The sequence below is a fragment of the Mustela putorius genome, unplaced genomic scaffold, assembly GCF_011764305.1.
Source record: "Mustela putorius furo isolate JIRA1106 unplaced genomic scaffold, ASM1176430v1.1 tig00001657_pilon_pilon_pilon, whole genome shotgun sequence".
In the NCBI taxonomy this organism is placed as follows: Eukaryota; Metazoa; Chordata; class Mammalia; order Carnivora; family Mustelidae; genus Mustela; species Mustela putorius.
The window spans coordinates 203,018-227,996 of record NW_025421833.1 but is presented as its reverse complement, the minus strand read 5'-3'; the positions used below and the strand labels follow the sequence as shown (position 1 = coordinate 227,996).

Below are 24,979 nucleotides of genomic sequence, written 5' to 3'. Positions count from 1 at the left end.
GGAATTAATGTTTTGAACTGAAAATATATCTAGTAGATCCCAGATATCTTGCCACACCGGCTATATATCCATTTCCTGAGTGTGGCCACAGTGTGAGGCAGCTGTTCCTGCCCAAAGACACTTTCTGCCTCTCTTTGATGGTTCCCCAGACAGCAAGCACTGCTCCCCTTTAAGGGCTGTCTGCCATATCTACCAGCGACAGGCTGGGTCTGACTTATTTTTTCACACTTATTTCCCAAAAGGAATGAAGTCAATTTAAGAAGACATATACGGTACAATGGAAAATGATACAATTTAGGTAAAAGGGGGGATAAGAAAAAAATAGACGAAGCCAGAATGATGTCGAGGGACACTAACTACATTCTGTGATACCCTATCTATTTACTGAAGGTGGGCCACAGATCGCACTGGGGCTTTCTAGAAGCCAATGTACAAAGAGAACATGCATAGTTTCTTGTGTCTCTGAGACAACAACAAAATAATTCCTTGCAAGAGTCATAGCTATTTCTGGCAAAGACACCAAAAAGATAATATTCCCAGGACCCTAATAAAAGGAATATTTCAGAACACAGTGAACACCGTCCTTAATGGCATTGCCCAGAAAGTACAAACACCAGCTTCAGCGAGCTGTTCTAATACGGCCCAAGAGCCATAAAGAAAAATCATAAAATCACCTCTATGGGTGGCCAAAGAGTTCAGCCTTAAGTATGTGGTTCTTGCGTCTTCCAAGGGCAGATGTCAGGGACTCCTTAGGGACAGGAGAACTTCATCCTTTTGAGGAAATCCTTGCTATGGACGGTTTCTCTCCACCCAGTTCTGACAATTATTGTGTACTGAGTGGCAGTGGATTTTACTGTGTCCCCCCCCAACAAGCCCAGAAATGTAGATATTCTGTGTAGCTGGTGAGAGCAAGAACCCTGCCCTCGTTGTCAGCCAGACCAGAGGTAGAGCCGACATTCTCTTGGGAAAGTCAGAAAGCCAAAGTGAACAGTTGCCTGAACAGAAGGTCCCGTAACCAAAACTCAATTCGAAACGTCCTCCATTCCATTCCAGACAGCCTCATGGGGGAAGGGCCATCCAGGCTGGGAAGGCAGGCCCAAGGAGAGAGGACTTGGGGAAAGGAAGTCAGCCACTTCCCCTGAGGGGAAGCAATGGGAATGGGGATTAGGGAACGGGCTGTTCACCAAGAGGTCAGAAGACATTAAGGAGATGCTGGGCCATTATGTGATGGGGACTTCAAAGGGACACATTAAAAATGGTTCCCTGCAGCCAGAAGGCTTCCCTGATAGAAAATGTCAGCTTGCAGTACGATTTTCTGGTGAGAACACGCAGGAAGAAGCCTAAATGCATGACAAATTGTACAGATCAGGCCTCTCGACCCTACAACTTTCCTTACCCGACGCATGTACTTTGAGAAACACCACTCAGGTGCCCCGAAGCGTCCAACGGGATTCCACAGAAAACCCCATGTGTTGTCCCTACTGCATGCAGCGCTCTCCAGGAACAGCGTTTCAAAGCAACTTCACTGGACATTGATCTGAGCTGCGCTTCCATACGGTCACTGCCTTCATGGGCCCAGCGTGCCAGACACCGGGCTAGAGTTTTACAGATGCTGAGCAACGAGGCCACCAGGAGGGGACTGACAGGAGAGAACCAGTCCCTGGCCACAGTGCACCATAATTAGGCAAAGATCTGATTTAGTCCGTGCGTTTCAAGCTGCCAGGGGGACTCAGAGACACACACTTGGGGATGTGTGTGGATTTTATAAATGGTATTCTCTCTTTGGGTCACAGTAAAGATCCTTTCTGAATTGCCATGGCCACTAAGGAGGAGGTCACCAGATACGGTCAAAGCTAAGCTCAGAGCAGTTCACTTCCATGAACATTTGGACCTTACACGTGCATGTTACATGTGTGTGACAGAGCTCGGGCCCAGTCAGCTGAAGAAATGCCGCACCCCCCAACAGTGAGCTTCTCATGTGGTGCCAGACCCGTAATGATAGGCATGCTAACGGGGGAAACCTAAACCAGCATTGTCTCCTGTTAGCGGGTGATATCAAGGAGCTGTTATGTGACCGGGCAAAATAATATCAGAGAAGGCTTTTTAAGGTTTTTGAATTATGGTCAATTTCAGGAAAGTCACAGTGCGATTTGCCTACCCCACCCCACCCCCAGCCCTGCAAACCTCCTCTACAGTTTTAAAGTCACAGAGATGCCTTTCTCTGGCCCCCCTCAGCCCCACTGCTTCTCGGGGACAATGCTGGTCATCTATCCCCAGCTTCCTGCCCTGGGAGGAGCTCTCTGTATCTGCTAGCCTTCACCAGATTTAATTTCTGGGAAGAAATAATTATTCTAACAAAAATATGTATTTCTATGCGAAACTATCCTATTACACATCCCGTCTCTTGCCGGCTACACATCCATCCGATAAGCACCCCCTTGAAATTAATCCGAACTTAATGATGGAGAAAAAGATGGCCAGGAATGTGTGCAACACAACGGAGGTCAGGAGCCGAAGTGAGTCAAGGGGTAGGACTGGTCTCCTGAGACACTGAATGAGTTTAGTTCTTTATTATTTTACTGGATAGTTTCTCCTCTAGTCCCAGGTTCTAGACCTTCAGCAGCATTGGACTTGGGCACCTTTTAAGTATCACAGGGAGAATCTGGAAGTGTATCAGGCCAGTGTGCAGTAGGGGGGAAATATGTTGGGTTAATTTATACACATTTGATTCTGTGGGCCCAGCAGAGATTTTTTTTAAAGATTTTATTTATTTATTTGTCATAGAGAGAGAAGTGAGAGAAAGCACAGGCAGACAGAGTGGCAGGCAGAGGCAGAGGGAGAAGCAGGCTCCCTGCCAAGCAAGGAGCACGATGTGGGACTCGATCCCAGGACGCTGGGATCATGACCTGAGCCGAAGGCAGCCACTTAACCAACTGAGCCACCCAGGCGTCCCCCAGCAGATATTTTTATTGTAACTGTTTTATATTCTGAGGAGACTCAATTTGTTATAAGACATACCCACATGAATAAAAATTCTCTTGTGCTCTGTTCGGCAAGCAGGATTTTAAATGTGGTGAAATGCCTTCCAGGGAAACAGCATTGTTTTTTCTCAGAGACTTTGTATTTCAAAACCTCATCTATTTGTGTAATATTGTTTAAAGATTTTATTTATTTATTTGACACAGAGAGAGAGATCACAAGTACGCAGAGAGGCAGGCGGGGGGGGGGGCGGGGAGGGGTGGGAAGGAGGCTTCCTGCTCAGCAGAGAGCCCGATGCAGGCCTTGATCTCAGGACCCTGAGATCATGATCTGAGCCAAAGGCAGAGGATTGACCCACTGAGCCACCCAGGTGCCCCTCTATTTGTGTAATGTTAATCAACTTGAAAACTGGTGTCTCAGATAGCATCTCACTTCTCGCACACATTAAGCTGCTTATGCCGGCATAATTTCTCCTTTCATAAATGAGGACTCTGGGTCTCAAAAGTGACTTCTCTGGTAGAAGGGTCTGATCTTTTGGATTTAAAGTCAGTTTTTCCCCCCTTATCATACACTGTCTAGTAAGACTTCACAAATTATAAGCAAAAGTTCTCTGAATCTACTTTGTTCTACCAGCCCATAGGCGAACATGAAATGAACCAAGTCACTTTGTATACAGAGTAATTTATATTGGGCAAGTTTGAAGCACAGGCATAAGAAACAATGAAATATATAATAATCATATGTGAATATTTATATGTGAGTACTATGGTTTTTCTCCTATTCCGGGCCCACTCACAGATGAGAAAACCAACGCACTCAACTTTATACGGAAGAGTCATATTCTTTCTCATTCATATTTAATTCCAAGTTGTCTTATTTTACTTTTCTCCAACAAACTTATTCTTGAGTGTTGTTAAAATAGGCAGATTCTGTGAATGTTCAACAGGAAAGCCCTTTCCTTCCCACACTGCCTATCTAGACAAGCATGGCTTTGTCTCTCTCACTGACGTGTCACACAATTTGAAATGAAGAAGATTATGTGTGTAGGATTTCTGAATGGAGAACCCATTATTTTATGGGTGAACTTTGGACCCAAGGGATTTAACTGCTTACTCGAGCCGTGTAGACATAGGAACTCGGGGCTCGCTAATGACCTGAACGTTGTCTTAGAGAAGAAAAAATTCTAGATAGTTTCAAGATTAGTGGGAAGCTACGGCTCTCCATGGACTTGCCAGTTAGTCAAAAGGTTTGGGTTAGATTAACTTGAGATAAGATTAGTGACACAGATATATTAAAAATGTCCCCACAGGCCAGTGATTATGGGGTGTTAGCCAAACTCAGAGATAGCTGAGACCATTCCACACAAACAGGCACATAAATCCCATTTTTTGATGTTTTCCAGATCCACCGGTAATGTATGGCTACATCCTGATAACTGTGCTTAGCTTCCCACACTCATTATGCAAGAGCCTTCCAGGTTTCACAGTTGCTCAGGCAGCTGATCATTCAAGAAATTGAGCTGTTATCAGTGGTGACACCATCTTAAGATTTAAGAGTACGTCAGGTTAAATTTCTGAGTTTCAACAACCTGAGAGATTATTTTTAAAAATGGTTACTTATTCTTTCCTTCCCCTTCCTTTTTCCCTTCCTTCCTACTTTCCTTTCTTTCTTCCTTCCTTCTTCCCTCCCTCCCCCCCACTCCAAGAAAGTGTGGCATACTGCAAAGGTCATGGACTTTGGGGACCTCCACATCCATATGCTTACCTCTCCTCCACTACTGGGGACTTTGAAGCCTGGAGCAACTTATTGAATCTCATTCCCCCAATTTCTTTATGTCTCAGATAGGAATAATAACATCTGCTCACTTATAATAACTCACAGTTATTATAGGGAATATTCTAGAATATTCTAAGAACTATAATTAAAGTGATTAGTACCTGGCAAAGAACTCATGCTCAGGAAACCTTAGATAGGTTCTGCTTTCTTCCTCAACCAGGATTTCTGGATCATCCTGCATGAGCCTTTCAACACACCAGGGAAGGGACACAAATAAGACAAAGGGTCTCGGCCTTTGAGAGCCTCCCAGTCTAACAGCAAGGGTATTTCACAGCCTGCAGGAATAAAGAACTGCATCTATAAGCTTTGCAAGAATACTGAAAATAAGCCTTGGTTTTAAAATTATGCATTATGATTTTATTATCAAGAAACCTTTATTGACCACCTACCACATGTGGCCACATGACCAACACCATGGCCACATCCTGATCCCCAGGATTCATGATCTAGATACAACAAACAAAAGAAACCATAATTTTCATCATGACTTTGTTCTAAATAAGAAGACAAAGTAATATCTATTGGTTGTGGTTTCTTGTTTGAACTACTGTTATGAGCAAACACTGGAGGTATTTGATCCCATGGGAATGTATATATAAAACATAAAATATATATACAAATACAGTATCATTCATCCTAAAAAAATACTGAGAAAAGAATAAATCGACAGGAAACAAGAGTTAGACAACTAATAGAAAAGGTGAATGTCCACATAACATTGTGCATTTCTGACACGGGGTTCCAAAACGCCACTTGATCAAATGACTCCTTAAGATTTCATAAGCTCTCCCCTAAGAAGATTTCTGGAAAACTGATCTTGCTATGATAAAAACGTAGTGGTCCTGTCTGTATTAATGAGGCTAATGGAAGCTGCATGCGTAACTAAAGTCCATCTCAGCAGCCCCAGAACTTCCCTGCATTTGGCCCTGCTGCGTGTGGCCCTGCTGCGTGTGACCCGGCCTTAGATGATAGGATCCGCTTCATCACCCTGGAGAGAACACTGCTTTATGGCAGTTCACGTCATCTGCCAAGAGGAGCCCAGGACCCCTATAGGGTCATTTCCATAGCACTGGATAAACCACGTTTTCTAACCCGAATTTAACCCGACTTTCACCCAGGCCACAAACTCTTGAGATCCTTTCACCGTGCCATCAGAGACTCATGATCCATTCCTCAACTTACTGTCACGTTCTCCTCCTCTCCTTGGTGCCCTTTTGGAAAGCTGCCTCTCCCTGTCCCTTCTGCAGCTCTCTGGAGTGGGGCTCATTGTTTTCCTACACTCCTCGGGTGCCCCAGACAGAGGAGGTTGGAATATGTCCTCTTGCTTCTCAGGGATGCTCTCAGGCCATTCTCTCTGTCTACTTATAATAACTCACAGTTACCATACTCACTGCACCATTCTCCCTTGTTGCCTCCTTCCAGGACCTTCTAGGTAATTCCAAGTCCATGGAGATTCTGGCCCAGGATAACTGGCACTCTCCATCATATCTCTGGCCACCTCTTTTGGAGATTTCAGGATCACAGAGAAGCTCCTTCCAGGATCCTGAGCCCCGACTCCCACTCATCTCATGATCTCATCTTCCACTCAACCTCAGACATTCATCTCCATGGCCAATAACCTAAGCTGTGATTACCAAAGACTGTGTCCCCCTGTGAGTGTTAGTTTCAAAGCTACTGCTCTCCAGCAACCACCTCCTGTCTTTCTAGCTCATTCCCTCTAACACTACAACTTCAACAATGCTGACGTACATTTCCTGGATCCAGAAAGTCCACCACCAGGTCCTGTTCCTTACTTCCCCCCACCCCAGGTGGCATTCCATGGATGGCCATTGCTGTCATCATCACACCCTTGCACACGTTGTCAGTTTCCTTGTCCTTGGTTTACCTTATGGCACTCAGTCAACTCGGTCTCAATCCCGCTTAAGCCTAGCTCTGCCATTCTCTACCTGCACCCATGAGGCTGCATGTGGCTTAGGGAGAAACACGAGCAACCTTAACATGTCTTCCTTTAAAATCATGATACCTAATCTCTAGTGGCCTCTTCATACTGGCCGACTGGATTGCCGCCACTCCATCGATTCTTCCATCCTCACGCCCATCTCTTAACTGCGTCTGGGCCATATGTTCCCCCTCCTCTCCTGTTACTGTCAATGAGCTACTATGGATTCCATTCTCCCAGCCCTTGGGATTCTATCACTCACCATCACAGCAAGCCTCCTCTTCCCTTTGCCTGAAATCCTTCCACTCTGCTTCACTGCGCAGGCCCATCATCATCTGGTGCACTGATGCTCCAGGGTGCTGACCTTCCCTGTGTGGCACCGTATTAGCAGGAAGTTCACAGCCATGGTCTCAAGACTGGGATGTCCACCAATAACACCTACTCCCTGTGAGAGAATTATACTTCAGGTCTGGCAGAGAGGACACATTTAACTTTCCTGCAAGTGCATCATATGGTGGAAGTATTTTATACCTCCTGACCTGATGGCTTGTTGAGCTGGAAATATACTAGGAACTTAGAGATCACACCGAGGTTCCAATGATGAGTCCAGAATCTGAGAGGTCAAGTCACCTGTGATGCTCTGTTAAGTAGCTTGATGTCTTATATACCTTTTGGTTGCCTTTTATTGGGGGGGAGGGGCTACTAGAAAAATAAGGTGGAACTTCTGAAAGGATGTGCCAGTGACTGAAGGCATTTTACCCAGTTACTTAGTGTTTGCACACTAAATAAGCATTACAATACAAATCTAAACAAATATCCAAAAGGAGAAAGGAAGGGAGAAGGGAAAATGGTAATATGGAAAGAGAAATTCTGGTTAAGAGCTAGAGAGTCACATGGGTTTGCCTAGTCCCAGCACTAAGTAGCTGTGAGCCGGCCTAGTTCCAGCACTAACTAGATGTGAGCCTGCAGAATGTATTCACCTCCTGGCTCCTCGCTCTCCCATGTGTTAACTGGGACGAAGTGATGGGACTGTGGTGGTTCTGACCATAGGTGTCATCTTCACAGGCTGGCGCTCTCTCCTTAGCTCAGAGTTCACATTCATGTCATAAGAGACTCCCTCAAGTGCCTCTTACTTTTGGCTCCTACTCTTGGTTCTCTCCCTCTTTATTTCAAGTATTTTCCAGTAGCCTGGCTTCTCTTGTTCACAGCACCATGAGTCCTCAGTCGTCTCCCCTTCTAACAGGAATGGATGAACCCATCAGCCTGGGTCACTTGGTTGACTAAAGGAGAACAAAAATGTATTGAACAGATAATCAACTCTCACTTTTCCATGTTTCTATATCCACCTACAGTGATGGTTAAATGGACTTAAAATCCAATAGATTCCATTTCTTTTGAAAAACCTTGAACTTGGTGCCCCTCATACTGTGGACCTTCTAAAGTGTGTTATCTGTTACCTTGACTTTGATTTAAAGCCAATGATTAATCTATCAAGTCTTGAATGGTTTCCTGAGAGGCTCCTTGGTGAGGCAGATGCAAGTAATACTCATAAACCCAAGAGCAGCAAAGGTACCACAATACCTATATATTAACAAATATAGAATTTATTTCTATTCTAGGATGTGTGAGCCAAAAGGAGTAGGAGAGAAAAGTGCAGCTTCCTTATTTGTATTCTTGGTTTGAACTGGTTTCAATTGTTCCCTACAGTACCAGTCCAAAAATAAATTAATTAATTAAAGATGTGTCATGGACCTTAATCATTTTCTGGGCTATCCAAGATCTAAATCTCTACTGCATATTTGGAAAATTACCCAGAAGCCAAACCAGCCAATTGTTCATGAACTTTTTACTTTTACTCTTTCTCCTGGGTACTCATCTAGACAACATCTCCTAGTTTCTCTTACAGCCAGCTATGTCATTTCTAAATAATAGGAAGAGTAGATGATGTATTACAGGTACAGGTCTGTCCCAAAGTAACCCTATAGGCAAGTCTCCACTCCCTGCCACCTTGATGCTGAAGCTCAGAGTGACCTCAAAAGCACTGTGTAGGGACTAAGCAAAGCTTCCATTGGCCAGGACCCTTGACGGTGTGGAAGGGAACCATCCCTGACCTCCACCACTCTTCTCACTGATCAGATTCTACGTGAGTACAAAAATAAGCCTCTGTTGTGCCAGTCATGGAGATTTGAGACTTAATCATGACAGCAGCTAGCATGACTTCAACCAATGTACTCATATGGTGAGTCCTGGAAAGAGGCAGTGGTCATCTCCTGCTCTGGGAACTGAGAATTGTGTTTGGGAAAGACACCCTCTTTCCCAGCCTTCCTTGCATCTAGAGCATAGGCATGTGGTCTCTGCTTCATCCATGAGCTGCACCCCAGACTTTGACTAATGTGCTGGTGACAAAAAGAAGCAGGTTTTGGGGACATATTCTGTAAGGGGGGTGATGGCAGCAGAGGCTCTTCACCCAGATTCAGGGGGTAGCAGGGGCAGCAGCAGCATCCAGGATCATGGTGTCAATAAAATGAGGGCAGCGCCCATGTCCCCCCTCCTCCCTGCCAAGATGTGACCGCTTCATGAGATCAGTGCTACAGTGTGATTTTAGACATGGCTCTTGACTTAGAATTACCAAGCCTGCTTTTCCAGCCTTCTCAGGAAGTCTGTGCCCTGTGCAATGTCTTCCAATAAACCCTCCTCCTGGCTAAGTTCATTAGAGTTGATTTCTGCTGCTTACAATTAAAAACTACAATGGATACAGCTGCATCCCTTGCAGTGAAAAATGGACAGGTGGGCTTCCTGCTCCCCAGTCATGGGAGGTTGTCTTCCCTCTTCCTCCGGTGTGTGCTGTTCATTTCCTAGACTCGGTCTGTGCTATGAGCGGTGCACTCTTCCACTGACAGCTTCAGTGTGCTTCAGAAAAGGAGCACAGCTGGATTTGGACTGCCCCAGGTCATAATGAAGTAGGTCACGTTTGACCGAAGAAAAGAAACCTATTTGGGAATATAGGAAACTGGAGAAAAAAGTGAAACACTGAAGGGATAGCTTGGGAAAATACTCCAGGAGGAGAAAAAAAACAAGATCTTCCCTGGGAATACTGTAATAAATATTGCAAAAAGATATAAAAAGGAAGAGTCCTTTTAGATCCCCTGGATCCTGCCTGCAAATACAACATAACTTGGGTTTTTGTCCTGCTCTGTTAAATAGCATCATGTTCCAGTCTACAGTAGAATTAGGTTAAAGAAAACGTATTGTACAGGAGTGAGCGGTATCGGGCAGGTTAACTGATGTTTTGTTCCCAAGACATCATTAATAGGCTTAGGCCATTCTTATAGGCAGGTTCCATTTCTCCTGTCATTGTCAGGAGGAAGAAAAACCACGTAGGAGACCCTCCTGGGCGGTCTCACCGAACACAACAGTTGGTGTGTTGGTTCTGAGCCATGTTCTGGGTTTCACCTGAGGCAGCTTCGGGAGCCTGGTGTGTAGTTCCAAGACTGGCCCCCAGTGACTCATGCTGTTTGACAGGGCTACTTTCCACCACACGAATTGGAGCCGTCCTTGGGGATGACTGGCCAACAGGACATGATGGGAGTGACATGGTGCCTGTCTCAGAGACTGGGCCATAAAGGGCCTCACGGTGGCCACATTCCCCTCTTTGGAACACCAAGACGACCCAGACCACACCTAGTACAGCCCACTAGACACTGAGCTGCACAGGGAGGACAGCCACAGGCCCGAGTTGGCAGCCAGCTCTGGATGTGGCCTTCAGACCTTCCAGCCTGGTTCATCTCCCAGCTGAATGTAGCCGCCCAAGAAACCCAGGGTGAGCCCAGCAGAAGAACCACCAGCCACCCCCACGGCAGTGAAGAAGAAACATCCTTGTTGTGCTAAACCATTATGTTTTTGATGGTTGGTTACACCCTCCAAAATGGTATGAGGCAAAGCCCTAACGCTCAGGGTGATGGGTTAAGAAGAACGCCTGTTCATGGTGTGCAGAGATCACAGGTAAGGTTCTGCATGCTTCCAACATCCAGGTAACTTGGAAGTCTGGAAACTCAAGGGTCAGTTAGTTCACCAGCAGAATGGAAGCCCCATGGCACTTGTGATAGAAGCTCTAACTCAGGGTCAATCGGGCTCACTTAAAAAATTCTCCTTTGAATTCCAGGAAAACTTAAAAGCTCTCAAAATGGACAAGGCTGTTGCATTTTTGCACCACCTCCTGTGGCATTTTCTGGCATTTGGGCATAATTTCAGGGAAACACAGCTTCTCTGCTCATTGTGAAGAGTTGGATCCCTACTCCCTTGGCCCAGTGACGTTTTCCAAAGTAAGTTCCCTGAATTCGATTCTTAAAATTTGTAAGGATGCATAGAATTACATGCTTAAACCAGAGAACCCACCATTCTAAAATATATCTATCTATATGTGTGTGTGTGTATTTACATACATGCACACATGTGCACACGTTCACACATATATATGGTACAAAGTTATTTAGGAATTCTAATAAAAGTAATGGATTTTCACAAGACTAAAGCTTAGAACCAAAATGCTTGGTTAAAATTTTAGGAAACTGTTAAAGATATAAAATGATGGCAATTTGTTCTTGGCTAAAAGGTGTGTTTTCATCACTGTGAGGGTCTGGAGGGTGATGACCCGGCTCTTACTCATCTTTCCAACATTTTCTGGGACTCCTTTCTCCCAAGCCACCTGGAAACCCCAAATGGCTGTTTGGCCCTTTTATCATCACGTGCCCACTCTCCCCTCCAGTTGCAGCCTCTCCTCTGCCGAGCTGACCCAGAGCCTAGTCTGATGCCTCGTCTCTGGTCCCCATGGCGCCCCATGCATGGCACTTCCGTGATGCTCATTGCTCAGTATGTGTCCCTTGTCAGCAAGGCTTCAAGCTCCTTAAGGTGGGGCCCCTGCACGTCTGCACTCACAGCACCCAGCCCAGTGCTTGCTAAATGTCTTCTGAGTGAATATATGGCCCTTAAGTCCAATTAGCCACTTGACAGATCCACTTATATGAGTCAACAGCATTTATTTTTTTTTAAGATTTTATTTATCAGAGAGAGAGAGAGAGCACAGGCAGGCAGAGTGGCAGCAGAGGCAGAGGGAGAAGCAGACTCCCTGCTGAGCAAGGAGCCTGATGTAGGACTCGATCCCAGGACACTGGGATCATGACCTGAGCTGAAGGCAGCCGATTAACCAACTGAGCCACCCAGGTGTCCCGTGAGTCGACAGCATTTAAAAGTCCATTTAAATAACCAACATGGAGCCCTTGGTTACATTACCAAACCCAAAAGTGCTGTTCGCCTCCAGGCTTCCCAGTCTCAGTAAAGGCACCTCTGTCCCCCCACGTGCCCAACCTGGAAACCGGGGAGCATGCCGAGCCTCCTCTCTCCCGCACCCACCAAAGCTGTTGAGCCCAGCCCTGTCCACATCCAAATCTCCCTGATCTCCTCTGCCTCCCCCTTCCTCCCCTGTTTGGGTGACTCCGAGACCCCCCTAAACGGCTCCCCATTATGCAGAGAATGAATGCAGCCCCTCATCCCGGTTGGGAGGCCCCACATGTCTGGGCTCCCACCCCCTCCCATGCCAGCCTGCAGAAGGCCTGCTGGTTTGCTCTAGTCACGTCAGGGCTCCCCGCTCATCCACAGAAGCCCCCAGCCTGCACCATCCTTCTCCGTGGCTGCCTTCCCTGGCCGCCCCGTCTAATGTAGCAGCCCCCAACCCCGTCCTCTGTGGTGATCACGGTCACAGACACATGATTTACTTCTTTTTCATAGAACTTTCCACCATTGTGTTCGTTTGCTCATTTGTTTATTGTTTTCCACATGTCCCACTGAAGGTCAATGCCACAAGGGTAATAGTCTGTAGTCACGTGCCCATGGCACCGCCGCAATTAGAACTTGGCCAGACAAGAGGAGGTGTTGGAAAAACATGAACCAAATGAGGGAATAACCAAAGAACACAGGAGAAGGGCCCCTGAGCACATATGTTGCCCTAATCCCCGCCCACTCCCCACTCGGCCCTGGGGGGCAGAATAACGGGAAAACTGGGGTCACGCTTTCAAGATTCGGGTCAACTCCGTGACCGCAAACCAATAAGCATCCCCACCGTGCCCACAAACACATGATCTCATCTAAGTCACGCAACTTTAAGAGGCCGCCATTCTCCTCTTCTCATCGTACAGTTGAAGACAAAAGGCTCAGACACAGAAAGATGACCCCATGCAGGCCTCAACACCTGAAACCCCAGAAGCAGCTTCTGTTTCAGGTCTGGCTGACCCCAGGTGGAGCCCGTGCATGCTCCATGTCCTCCTGGCACATCTGAGTTTTTTCTAGAAGGATTAAACCAAAGTTCTGACTTGCCATGCCAAAGGTTTTCACCAGAGGGTACGGTTCACCTCATTACTCCCTCAGATGGCCGGGATGGGTCTACACCAGAATACATAAATGAGGGCAGTTGTAAGCAGCTCCCCCTCCCCCCGCAATCTATTCTTCCCCTCATGGAGACTTCTCATGAAAGCTTTGCAGGATAACTAATTTAGGCAACCGGCCTCCAACAACTTCCACAATGAAGAGATTCTTACCTGAAAATTTCAGTCCTCGAAGCTGAAAGGTGACAAGACCATTTCCAATTTCAATCAGGTGAACGAAAGCATTGAGGTAGTCGGAGGCCAAAATAAAGCAATCGCCAGAGATGTAGTTACCCCATTGACCAAGAACTAAGTCTCCACACAGGGACTCCTGCAGGGCCTGTGTCAGGTGCTCATAAAAGATGGAATTAAGATTGTTGTCATCACTCCCTAAAGACAGAACAAGAAATACAATCAGTGGGTACTTACCCCTATGCACTAAGATCTGTGAAATGAGGTGTTGTCATTTGATCAAGGGTAAATCAGGATTTGTAGATACTTTGCCCATTTTTGTTGACTTTGTGAAACCCTCTTATTTTTTTACCTTTATCTTTTTCCTGGGCAGTCTCGTCTACACAAATGGATTAAATTATTGTCTTAATGCAGATGACTTACAAATTCATACCTCTGAGGTCTCTTGTCTAAGCTCTAGACCTGTGTACCTACCTGTTTACTTAACATCTGCTCTGGTATGTCCCAAATTCTCCTCACCTCCAACGTGCCTGGGTCTAGCCCCCCTTCTGTTGCCCATTTCAGGAAATGGTACCAGTACCCAAACAACCATAACCCAGGATCTCTGTTCCCACTCCTTCACATGTTGGCCTCTCAATTTTACTTTCTTCAATATATTTTGCATCTTTCTACCCTTCCTCATTTGCATTACATCTACCTTATTGCAAGCTGAATTATTTCTCAAGTGGACAGCCACACTAGTCCTATGACTCCCTGGTGTATCTTTACTGGGACCCCTGTTGCCTCAACTACTTCCTACACCACAGCCGGAATGAGCTTTTTGACTTCAGAAGTTGAATGCTCTCTCTAGGACCCCTCAGCCCCATTATTTCTAGTCCCTAGTGGTTTTTCAATGCTCTTAAAATAGAAACAAGGCCTCTTCACATAACCTATAAAAGGATCCCATATAATTTATTATTCCCGGGTATAAGCTGGAACAGCTGTAGGTATAAGCTAGGAGCAAACCTCGGATATATGGACACACAAGAGGCAGGTGGGATCTGCTCCCTATTCCAATCTCCGTCCTCTCTTCACACAAATATCCTCCTCCCTTCTCACTTAATGCTCAGCAGATAACTTCTTCCAGTGGAAGGACTCATAAGCCCTTCTCACGCAGACCTTTGTAGATACCAATCTTTCTGCCCAGGTTGCTCTTCCACTCCTCTCTGGCTTTTGCACACTTTCTGTTCTTCAGATCTCATCTTAATGGCTACTTCAGGGAAGCCTCCACTGACCACTTTGCTGGGCCAAATCCCCTATTACAGGTTCACAGCACTGTGATCCTCTACTCTAAAGCACCTGCTACAGTTAGAATCTGACTTTTGGTTTTTGTGTATATCTGGGTATTCGATTTGCATTTGATTTCTCCAATCCAGTGGAGAAAATGAAGCGCAGAAGACAAGACATGAAGGAAGACAGATCTGCATCTGAATCTGCTTACTTCTCTGTCCCAACCCTGGTGGAAGTCCTAACACACAAAAGGAACTAACTGAATGTTGAATCATGGATAACACCATAGGTTCTACAGCTTCTTTAAGAAAATTCTGTTTTTAAGGACACACCTGTCAAGTAACTCCCAGGGCTTTGTGAAATCAAAGTCAATGAGGCATAAAGACAATAAACAGCATCAATTCGTAAGTGTGTGTGTGTGTGTGCACGTACATGCGTGTGCATATGTGTGGACACACACATATGTGCTACATATAAATATAAATGATTACTGCTAGTATTATGTATTATAGACAAATTCAGGTTTTTATGTTATATACACATAGATATATAGATGTCATTTACTGCTTCTAAATTATATATATAATTCAGATTTTTGGAGGGATAATTTATGTGGAGTAAACGTTATCTTTTTTAATGTGCAATCCTATGAGTTTAATAAATGCATCTTCACATAACCACTGATTAGAAAGATGCATTTGAGATTTGCGCATGTGGCTGTACCCAGCAGTCTGCTCCGTTTCAGTGCTGCATAGTATTCCGTGGTATGCATGCACTAGACCTTGTTTATCCATTTATCCGCTGGAGGAAATTTGGGTTGGTTCCAGTTTTAGTGATTAGGAGGAAATCCGCCAAAAAATATTTATAAGCGGAAGTTTATAGGAACGTAAGTTTGGGTTTCTCTTGCATAAATACCTAGGAGTGGGGCTGCCGTTCTCCAAAGTGGCTGTACCACGTTTGCTTCCCCTCCAGCTGCATGACTGAGAGTTCTAGCTCTTCCTCATCTTTACCAAGACTCGGCATTATCAGCAGCTGCCTGCTTGCTTGTTTAATTATAGCTGTTCTGACTGGGTGAATGGTAATACCGAGAGAAGAGTGAAGGAGGGGTACAGGAAAGGAGATGGAAGGTTGGGGGGCATGGGATTGGGGGTTATGGTATCTTTCCTTTAATCCCCCTTCCATTCCCTCTATCAGATCTGTCACAGTGAAGGATAAAACACACTTTAAAGAGAAGACTGGATAAACCCGGATGTCCTCCTGCTCGGTGGTCTCATGCGTGGAGGAAGTGTCAGGAGGGTCTGAGGGAAAAGTTTACATTCAGTACTCTTATTTTAGGGGCCTCTTATGTTTGGGAGTGAACTTCTGGCTCTGGAAAGTCAGAGAAGCAGAGCTGCCCCAAGGAAGAAATCCTTCTAGATGGGTCTATTGGAGTGGAGGCAACGTCGGGGGAGGTCCAGGTAAGGGCTGCATGTCTGAGTAGAGCCGCCCCTGGTCCAGACTTTAGGGAAAGGGAGCATGACTGGGGGTGCATGAAGGTGAAAACTAGCCCCTTCCTATGTAAGGGAGAGCACTGGTCCACCTGTAAGAAATCTAAGATGATGCCATCAACTATGACTATCCTCGCTGAGCACCCACAGCAGTTGAAGACGGAATTGAAATTAGTGCACTTATAGCCTGATTGTGATTAACGGGGAGAAACAGACGGTTCTATGGGCTGAGTCATGTCACGCAGTCTTCTGAAGTACCAGCACGCTCAGTCTTCTGTGCAGAAGAAGCCTGACTGACCCGCCCTTTGATGCGTGTCCGATGGTGAATCTATACGTATCCCGAGACCCTAATCTGAGATTACTTCGGAGTCTCTGCCACTTTTAAAGGGAAGGCCTGGATGAGAGAATTTTTGCTTAATTCTCCAAACTGTTCAATATTTAACTAAAACAAAAACAATTTCAACCACCAAAGTGGAGTCTTGGTAGAAAGAACACCTTGACCATGGAGCCACATGAATAACTGGAGGGAAGACGCACTCGTGTCTCTGTCCGTACGCCTCGTGTCAGCGGCCCTGCAATGTCACAGAGTCCCAGGGCTGTGCATCAGAGACACTCGTAGCCTACCAGCCCCCCCGCGCCCCCACATTGTACCGATGAGTTGAACTTTAGTTCAACAAAAAATAAGCCTGTCTCTCCAGGTATTTTACCATTTCTAATTATGAGTTCAAAGTAATCGTGTACATGCAATTCAGATGTAGATAGTGACATGATACCACTCCTCCTAGACAAAACCTTTGGCACAGCCGAGAGTGAGGTGGATAAAAATAGAGATGGGTTAACTCTGCATTCTGATATGAGGAAAAAAGGTAGAATAGTTAAAAATGTAACAGAATGGAGAAAGCAAAAAGTAAGATGATTTCCTAGCAGGTAAGTCCTTCCACAGCTTAATGTTGAACGAAGTTTCTGAAGACTACAGGACCCTACATGCAGGAATGGTTTGCTGTTGAGAACATTGTAAGACTGATGACAATTTTTTTTTTTTTTTTGCTACAAGACCAGTAACAAGGTTTAGAATCCATATTTGCCTTTTGCCACACACAAACTAAGATGTCCTCATTGACAGTCACTTTAAACTGAACAGGGACCATAACAAGTCTAGGTAACAGAGAAGAGTATTTCCAAACCCAGTCAGGAGGCTTGCTCTGTCTATCTGTATCATTTCTTTTTTCTGGCCAGCATATTCATTACCCAGACATATTTCCAGTGACTAAAAAGAGTGATCCCCCGTTTGGATTGAAGGAAGCCATCTATATAAGGGAATAAATAAGGAATTTAAAGAGTAAGAAAGAAGGTATTTGCTTACCTGGATCCTTTTCAATTTGACCACCAGTCTCATGTTGGAATTATCCACACCTCATGTACTAGAAGGGGGCACAGAGGGTAGAAGGTCACAAGTAGAACACTACAGAGGAGAGAGAGTTGGTTTGTGGAACTGGCTGTGTAGTGGAGAAGGCAGGGGACGTGGAGCTCACCAATGAGGGGGATCACTCCTATAGGACATGCTGCAGGAAGGGAGAGGGGTCTCACGATAAGGAAAAGAGGGAAAATTACAAGAAACCCAGGGAGGGGAGAGATGATGACATCTCAGGATTGGGAGACCGGCCTTGTGCCTTATCAAGTTAGAGCACCAGGTCCATAAAATGAAAGCAAGCACTTGGATTGCCGATGGAATGTCACTCACCTTCTGATTTTAAAAGCGGTACCCACACAGGCATCTTTCTCTTCCACCTGATCCCAGAAAACTGGTGAGCGATCAGCATCACCACCACTTGCTTTGGAGCAGTGGGCACATTCCTCCAGGCCTCTCTTCCGTTGAAGCCCAAGAATGAAATTGGGTCTTACCAACTAGAAGGTGACAGATTGTCTGCAGCCATGGTGACAAACAGCCATCAGAACCAGTTTTAAATCTCTCCGATTATGACAACTCACCTCCGTTCAGAGTCTCAAGTACACCAGTCAACTCATGTGGCCCCTTGCTTCTGAAGACAGCCAGTGTGGGCGGACTCACTCCGGAATTCCGAGGGGTGACTGATCAATGGTGTGTCCCCAAGGAACTGTCTGTGCCCATGCTATCAACCCACTTCTGCCCTAATACTTCAGCCATCCTTGACCTTCATGTGTCCCAGAAACACTTTATAAGTGCAATAGCTCTGCTTAGAGATGTGCCTGACCTGCTTTGTCCTTTTATTTATATTTTTAATCCATTAAAGATTTTTTTAAAGATTTTATTTATTTATTAGACAGAGATCACAAGTAGGCAGACAGGCAGGCAGAGAGAGAGAGAGTGGAGGAAGCAGGCTCCTCCCCGATGTGGGGCTTGATCCCAGGACCCCGAGATCTTTTTTTTTTAATATAATTTTTTATTTTTATAAGGACCCCAAGATCTTGACCTGAGCCGAAGGTAGAGGCTTTAACCCACCGAGCCACCCAGGTGCCCCTAAAGATTTTTTTAATTCATTCATTTGAGAGAGGGAGCTAGAGAGAGCACAAGCAGAGGGAGAGACAGATGGAGAAGCAGAGGGAGAAGGAGAGGGAGAAGCACATTCCCCACTAAGCTGGGAGCCCAGTGTGGGGCTCAACCCCAAGACCCCAGGATCATGACCTGAGCTGAAGGCAGATGCTTAACCATGGAGCTGCCCAGGCATTCTGTGTCTTTTTGTTTCAGATCTTCAGTGGTGGTCTCAACACCCTTTGAAGGATGAAATAGGAGATTGACTTCAACCACATGACCTTGAATATTTAACTGTTCATGATGTACAAAGATGGCAATTTCACACGGTTAAACTGACTGAAGCCATTAAGAAAGGGCTTTCACTAGAAATATACCATTGAATACAGGCTTACGTACAAATTTGAACAATAATGAATGTCCTCTTCACATTTGTGAAAAAAACTGATCTTTTGCATGTCTGGCCCCTGCCTTTCCTTTCTCTGCTCCAACCACGCTAGCCTTTTTCTACATCTGCAGCTTGCCCTGACCTCCTATTCCTGTCACCCTGCCTTCCCTGGCATCCTTTGTGACTCTGGCGTCCTCCCTCTAGTTGGAGTCCTTTCTACCCCGTCTGCCTTCCTGACAGACTCCTCTAGTGCTTCAAGTCTGGCCCCAGTATTGCTCTCAGGGAAGCCTTTCTGACCCCTGCTCTAGGTGAGACTCATGTCATATGCTCCTTCACACATTGCACCTCTCCTGTGGGGAGCCTGTCATAGTTAATATTACTAACAGTGATGACAGCTAATAGTCCTGTAACACGTCTCTATGTAAGTACTCCACGTGAGCTAACTCATCATATCCTTACAACTACCTTCATAGGTAGGTATTATTATTATACCCATTCCCTCCGAGTAGGAACTTGAGCCACAGTGAAATTAACTACAGTTCCCAAACCACACATAAATGTGGAGTCAGGATTTGAACCTGGTGGGCTGACTCTACCATGTCGTATATTTCTTTTTGTGATTATTTGATTATATCTGCCTCTCACTCCAGACCCTGAGTAACATTAAGACCCACCTTTGCTCACAACTAGCATGAATAAATGAAGGACCCCAAATAATACTGTTTCTAATGTTAATTCTTCTCTCATGACTAAGAAGAAAAGAGTCTAGCCTCCACCAACTTCCAACTTAGAGTTAAAGGTGATCATTGACATCCTGAGTGTGATTTAATAAATGACAAGCACTCCTTAGTAGATATGGATCTTTATAAAAAATCTCAGAATACAGGATTCTGTTGTGAACTTGTCTCTTGGGAATCAGAGAGATTAAAAAAAAAAAATAGGGGAGCCTGGGTGGCTCAGTAGGTTAAAGCCTCTGCCTTCAACTCAGGTCATGATCTCAGGGTCCTGGGATCGAGCCCCACATCGGGCTCTCTGCTCAGTGGGGAGCCTGCTTCCTCCTCTCTCTCTGCCTGCCTCTCTGCCTACTTATGATCTCTGTCAAATAAATAAATAAAATATTTAAAAATATATATTTATATGGAGCTAAGAAAAAAAGTATTCTCCTTTTCCATCTGTTTCAGATACTTGAGAAGCATCTAGGTGAGATCCTGTTTGAGCTTTGTGGGACTGGAGAGAAGAACTATTTGGCTGCATCTCAAAAACGCTGTTAGCCCCACCACTCTGTTCTATTATTGCTTCAGTTTTCCTTCCAAATACCCTCGGATCAGCTTTGAAAATAAAAGAGACCAGGGTGGCGAAAAATACAGCAAACAACAAAATTCTTTCTAATGAAGGCCGAAATCCCATATTGGCATAAGAAGTCCCTAAATGGAATTTTAACTTCACCTGAAGACCTAGGATGAATGGAATTTTTAGCAGCAGAATAAACAATTTTTAAAGTGGGGCTGAGCCAAAAGAAATTCATTTACTATATTCCTCGGGGAATTAAAACACCTTCTAAAATTATGTTAACTGGAAAACTATCTTTTCAAAAGGCTATTGGGTTCAGAGTGCTAAATTTGATCAGCAATAACTAAGCCAAGCTGCCTGGGTACCCCAGGACCTCTGGCTCTCCACCAGACTCTCTAAGAAGGTGAACTGTCAGCCATACCGGGTCATTTGAGCTTTTCTCCAGTGTTTTCCTCCCCTACATTTGGTGCTTATCACTCAAAGGTGCTAATTAGCTCAGTAATTGGATTTCTGCCTTAACTGTCCGATTGCATAAACATCAATTCTGTTTGCTCAGAGAGAAAATGGGGGCTTGTATCTCACACCTCAGTCTCCAGGGGGGTACAGAATGCTGGTACATGTTAGGTGTATGTCTCTCTGCACATACTCTTCCCAGCACTTGCCTGGCAAGTCCTTGTTCATTGCTAGGCAACATTGTCCTGAGGGCCAAAGACCAACAGTCTAGCCATAGGCCTTTCCAGATAGACTGACTTACTCCAAAGTATCTTCCCTTATGTTAATGTGGAATGCAAATAACTACACTAGTTTCTGCCCTTCAAATTTTGCTTTCTCACCTCCTGATATGTCTCCCTAAGTCAAGCACCTTCTCTCTTACACGGTTTCACCGGAGGCACTTAAATAATTGAACAACAATTTAATTATACTGCTTCAAATTCCCATTTGTCAGCACACACAGACTATTTATGGGAGAATTATTCCTGTTTTTCTTTCGGTGGGGAAGTGTGACTGGCTGGAATCAGAAGTTTGATGGGTGTCTGTTAATACAGCAAACTCAGAATGGAGTTATGGATGGACTGTTGTTCGATTCATGTGACAGGATGGCCTTAGAAAAATCTAGACAAAAGAAGGTAGCCAGAGCTGAAATAGAAGGACACTGTCACCTCTTTAATTGGATAGAGACACAAGGTTCCTTCAGGTTTGTTTCGCATCTTTAATTTTTGCTGCCACTGACATACTGGTTCTCTCTAAGCCAGCTCTGCTCTTCTGGCAGCTGGGTCACCATGTGCCTCACATGACTTGGCAGGAGAGAAACTTCTTGAGGGCATAGGGTTGTACAGCTGGCATCGTGGGCTCTGCCTGAGGACAGACATTCAGGAACTGCCAACCTTGCTACCATCTGGGAGGTATGGTCTAGTTCTGGTTCCCAGTACCTTAGGGATTAGCTGTTTGGGATCCCAAACTAAAGGTGGGAGGTCTTTTGGGTGGCTGGGTAGCACAGTCGGGTAAGCATCCAGCTCTTGCTTTTGGTGCAAGCCATGATCTGAGGGCTATGAGATGGAGCCCTGTGGGGCTGCTTGGGATTCTTTCTCCCCCTGCCCCTCCCACTTGTGCACTCTCTCTCTCTCACATAAAAAAAAAAAAAAGGTGGGAGGGTCTTTGTCAATACAGCCACCTTTGATGGCCTGGGCTTTGATTTCTAACCCCACCTGAAGGTAACAAAGCAATGCTGAGTAGTGTCAGTGAAAGCCAGTTAAGACATAAGGCTGAAATAATATCCAGAATCTCATAACATAGTACCCAGAATCTTGTCCAGATTTTAATAGAAAATTACTTGTCATAATGCAAAGCAAGAAGATCTCAGAGTAAAAAATGACAATTAATAGATGCCACACTGAGATAACAGAAATGAGAGAATTATCTGACAAAGATTTGGAATTCGTGTTCATAAAATTCTTCAATAAGCAACTAAGAATACTTTTGGAACAAAGGAAAAAATAGAATCTCAACCAAAAAATAGAAAGTCAGCAAGGAAATAGATACAAGAAGAACCAAATAGAAATTTTCTAAGTAAAAATATACAATAGAAGCAAATACAAAATAATGCAAAATATATGTGCAAAATAAAAAACTCAAAGGAAGGACTCAGTTTCAAAATGACAGAGATAGAGAAACGAATTAATGAACTGGAAGACAGAACAATAGATAAATAATATGAATAAAGGAGAGAAAATAGATTGAAATAGCATAAACAGTCTCAGACACTTGTGGGATTATGACAAAAGATTTAAGATTCTGGTCATCAGAGTTCAATAAGAAGAGGAGAAATTGGTGATAAACTCAAGGAAGTTCACACCAAGATACATCACAGTCAAGCATATACCAATAGAGAACATAACCGGGAACATAAAATTATCTCAACAAATTTTTAAAAACTGAAATAATACCAAGTGTATTTTCCAGCCATAATGAACTCCAACTAGAAATCAATAACTGAAAGATAACAAGAAAATATTCAAATGGTTGCAAACTAAACAATACAATTTTTTTAAGATTAATTTGTTTATTTTAGAGAGAGACCACATGCTTTTAAGGACAGAGGGAGAGGGAAGGAGAATCCAAGAAGTCTCCATGCTGAGCACAAAGTCCGAGGTGAGGCTCAATACCACGGCCCTGGGATCATGACCTGAGTAGAAACCAGGATTGGATGCTCAACTGACTTCACCATCAAGTGTCCCAAACAACACAATTCTAAATAACCAATTTCAATGATAAAGTTTCAGTGGCAATGAAAATGAATTAAATTGAAAGAAAATGAAAACAGAACATATCAATACTGGTGAGACACAGCTAAATCAGTGGTGAAAATTCACTAAGTACATACATAACCGAAGAGGAAAAGTCTCAAATTAATCTAATTTTCCACCTCAAGAATCTAGAAAAACAGTAGCAAAAGAAACCCAAAGAAAGCATAAGGAAAAAAATAAGGAATAAAAATCAGTTAAATTGAAAACAAAATAAAAAATTGAGAAAAACATAGAGAACCAGTTTTTTGAAAATGTCAATTAAGTTGACAAATCTCTAGCAAGCTTGACCTGCACACGACCTTCCAAAAAAGAGAGAAAGAGAGAGAGAAAGAGAACACAAGTTACCAATATATTGCCAACACTGCAGATATCAAAGGGATAAAGGAAACTACAAATAATTTTGTATGCATAAATTTTATAATGTAGATGAAATGGACCAATTCCTCAAAAATCACTAGCTGCTACAACTTATCTCTTAGGAAATAGATCATTTGAATAGCCCTCTACCTATTAAGGAAATTCAATTGGTAATCTAAAAACTCCTCAAGTAAAACAATAAAATAAATAAATAAATAAATAAATAAATAAAATGAATGAATAAAAAATAAAACAAATACTCAAACACTGATGCTTTTACTAGAGAATTCTAACACATGTTTAAAAAAGAACAAAAACCTGTTATACACATTCATCTCCAGAAATTGCAAGAGGAAGAGACAATTCCCAATTTATTTTATGAAACTAGCATTACCCTGATACCAAAGCCTGGCAAAGACAGAATAAAGAAACAGTAGAACTACAGAGAAATTCCAGGAGTTTAAGTCTGGTTTAGCATATGAAAATCAGTCAATTTAATCCATCATACTGACAGGCTAAAGAAGAAAAAAAAATCACATGATTATGTCAATTTGTGCAGAAAAAAGTAGTTGACTGACTCACAACTAAAAAAAAAAGTATTAAGAAAAAGGAATAGAGAGGAACTTCTTCACTTGATAAAGACCATCTACTAAAGAGTTATAGCTAACATCACACTTAATAGTGAAAGACTGAATGCTTCCCCCATATGACTGAGAAGAATACAAATATGTCCACTTTAATAACTCTTATTCAACACAGTGCTAAATTTCTCGCCAGGGCACTGAGATAAGTAAAGCAAGTAAAAGGCATACGGTTTTGAAAGAAATAAATAAAACAAAACAGTACATATTTGCTGATGACATAATTGACATAGAATTTCCAAAGAATCTACAAAAAGAACACAAAACAAAACAAAAAACTAGACCAGTAAGTGGGCTCAGTTTGGTTTCAGGGTACAAGATAAGTGTACAAAAGTGAAATGTATTTCTATGTACTAACAATGGACACCAAAATTTTTAAAAAATATATTTATAATCACTCAAAAAAAAAGAGGAAATACTTAGGCTTTGTTAAATCTAACAAAACATATATGGGCTTGTATGCTGAGTACAAGTATGCTGATGAAAGTAATAAAAGGAGCTCTAATCAAATGGAGAGATGTACCATATTCATGGATTGGAAGACTCAGTATAGTAAAAATGCCAGTTCTTTCCAAACTGACATAAAGGTTCCGCACGATTTCTGTCAAAATTCGACAATATTTTTTTTGTAGATATTTAAGGAAGAACACCAATGAAGCAATCTTTTCCAAACATTAGAAAAGTAGGTTACTTCCCAGTTCATTTTATGAGGGTAGCATTATTCTGTTAACAAAACTAAGGACAGTACAAGAAAGAGAAGAGAAGAAAGAGAAGGAAAGAAGGAAGGAAGGGATGAAGAGAACAGGAGGGAGAGAGGAGAAAGCTTCAGAAAATTCCCCAAGAACTTAGATGCAAAAATATACATTTATAAA

At 43.7% G+C, this 24,979-nt stretch overlaps 1 pseudogene; it reads right to left on the bottom strand.

Annotated features, from left to right (window-relative positions):
* Positions 1-24,979, bottom strand: part of LOC123394182 — a 72,818-nt pseudogene that overhangs the window by 38,608 nt on the left and 9,231 nt on the right.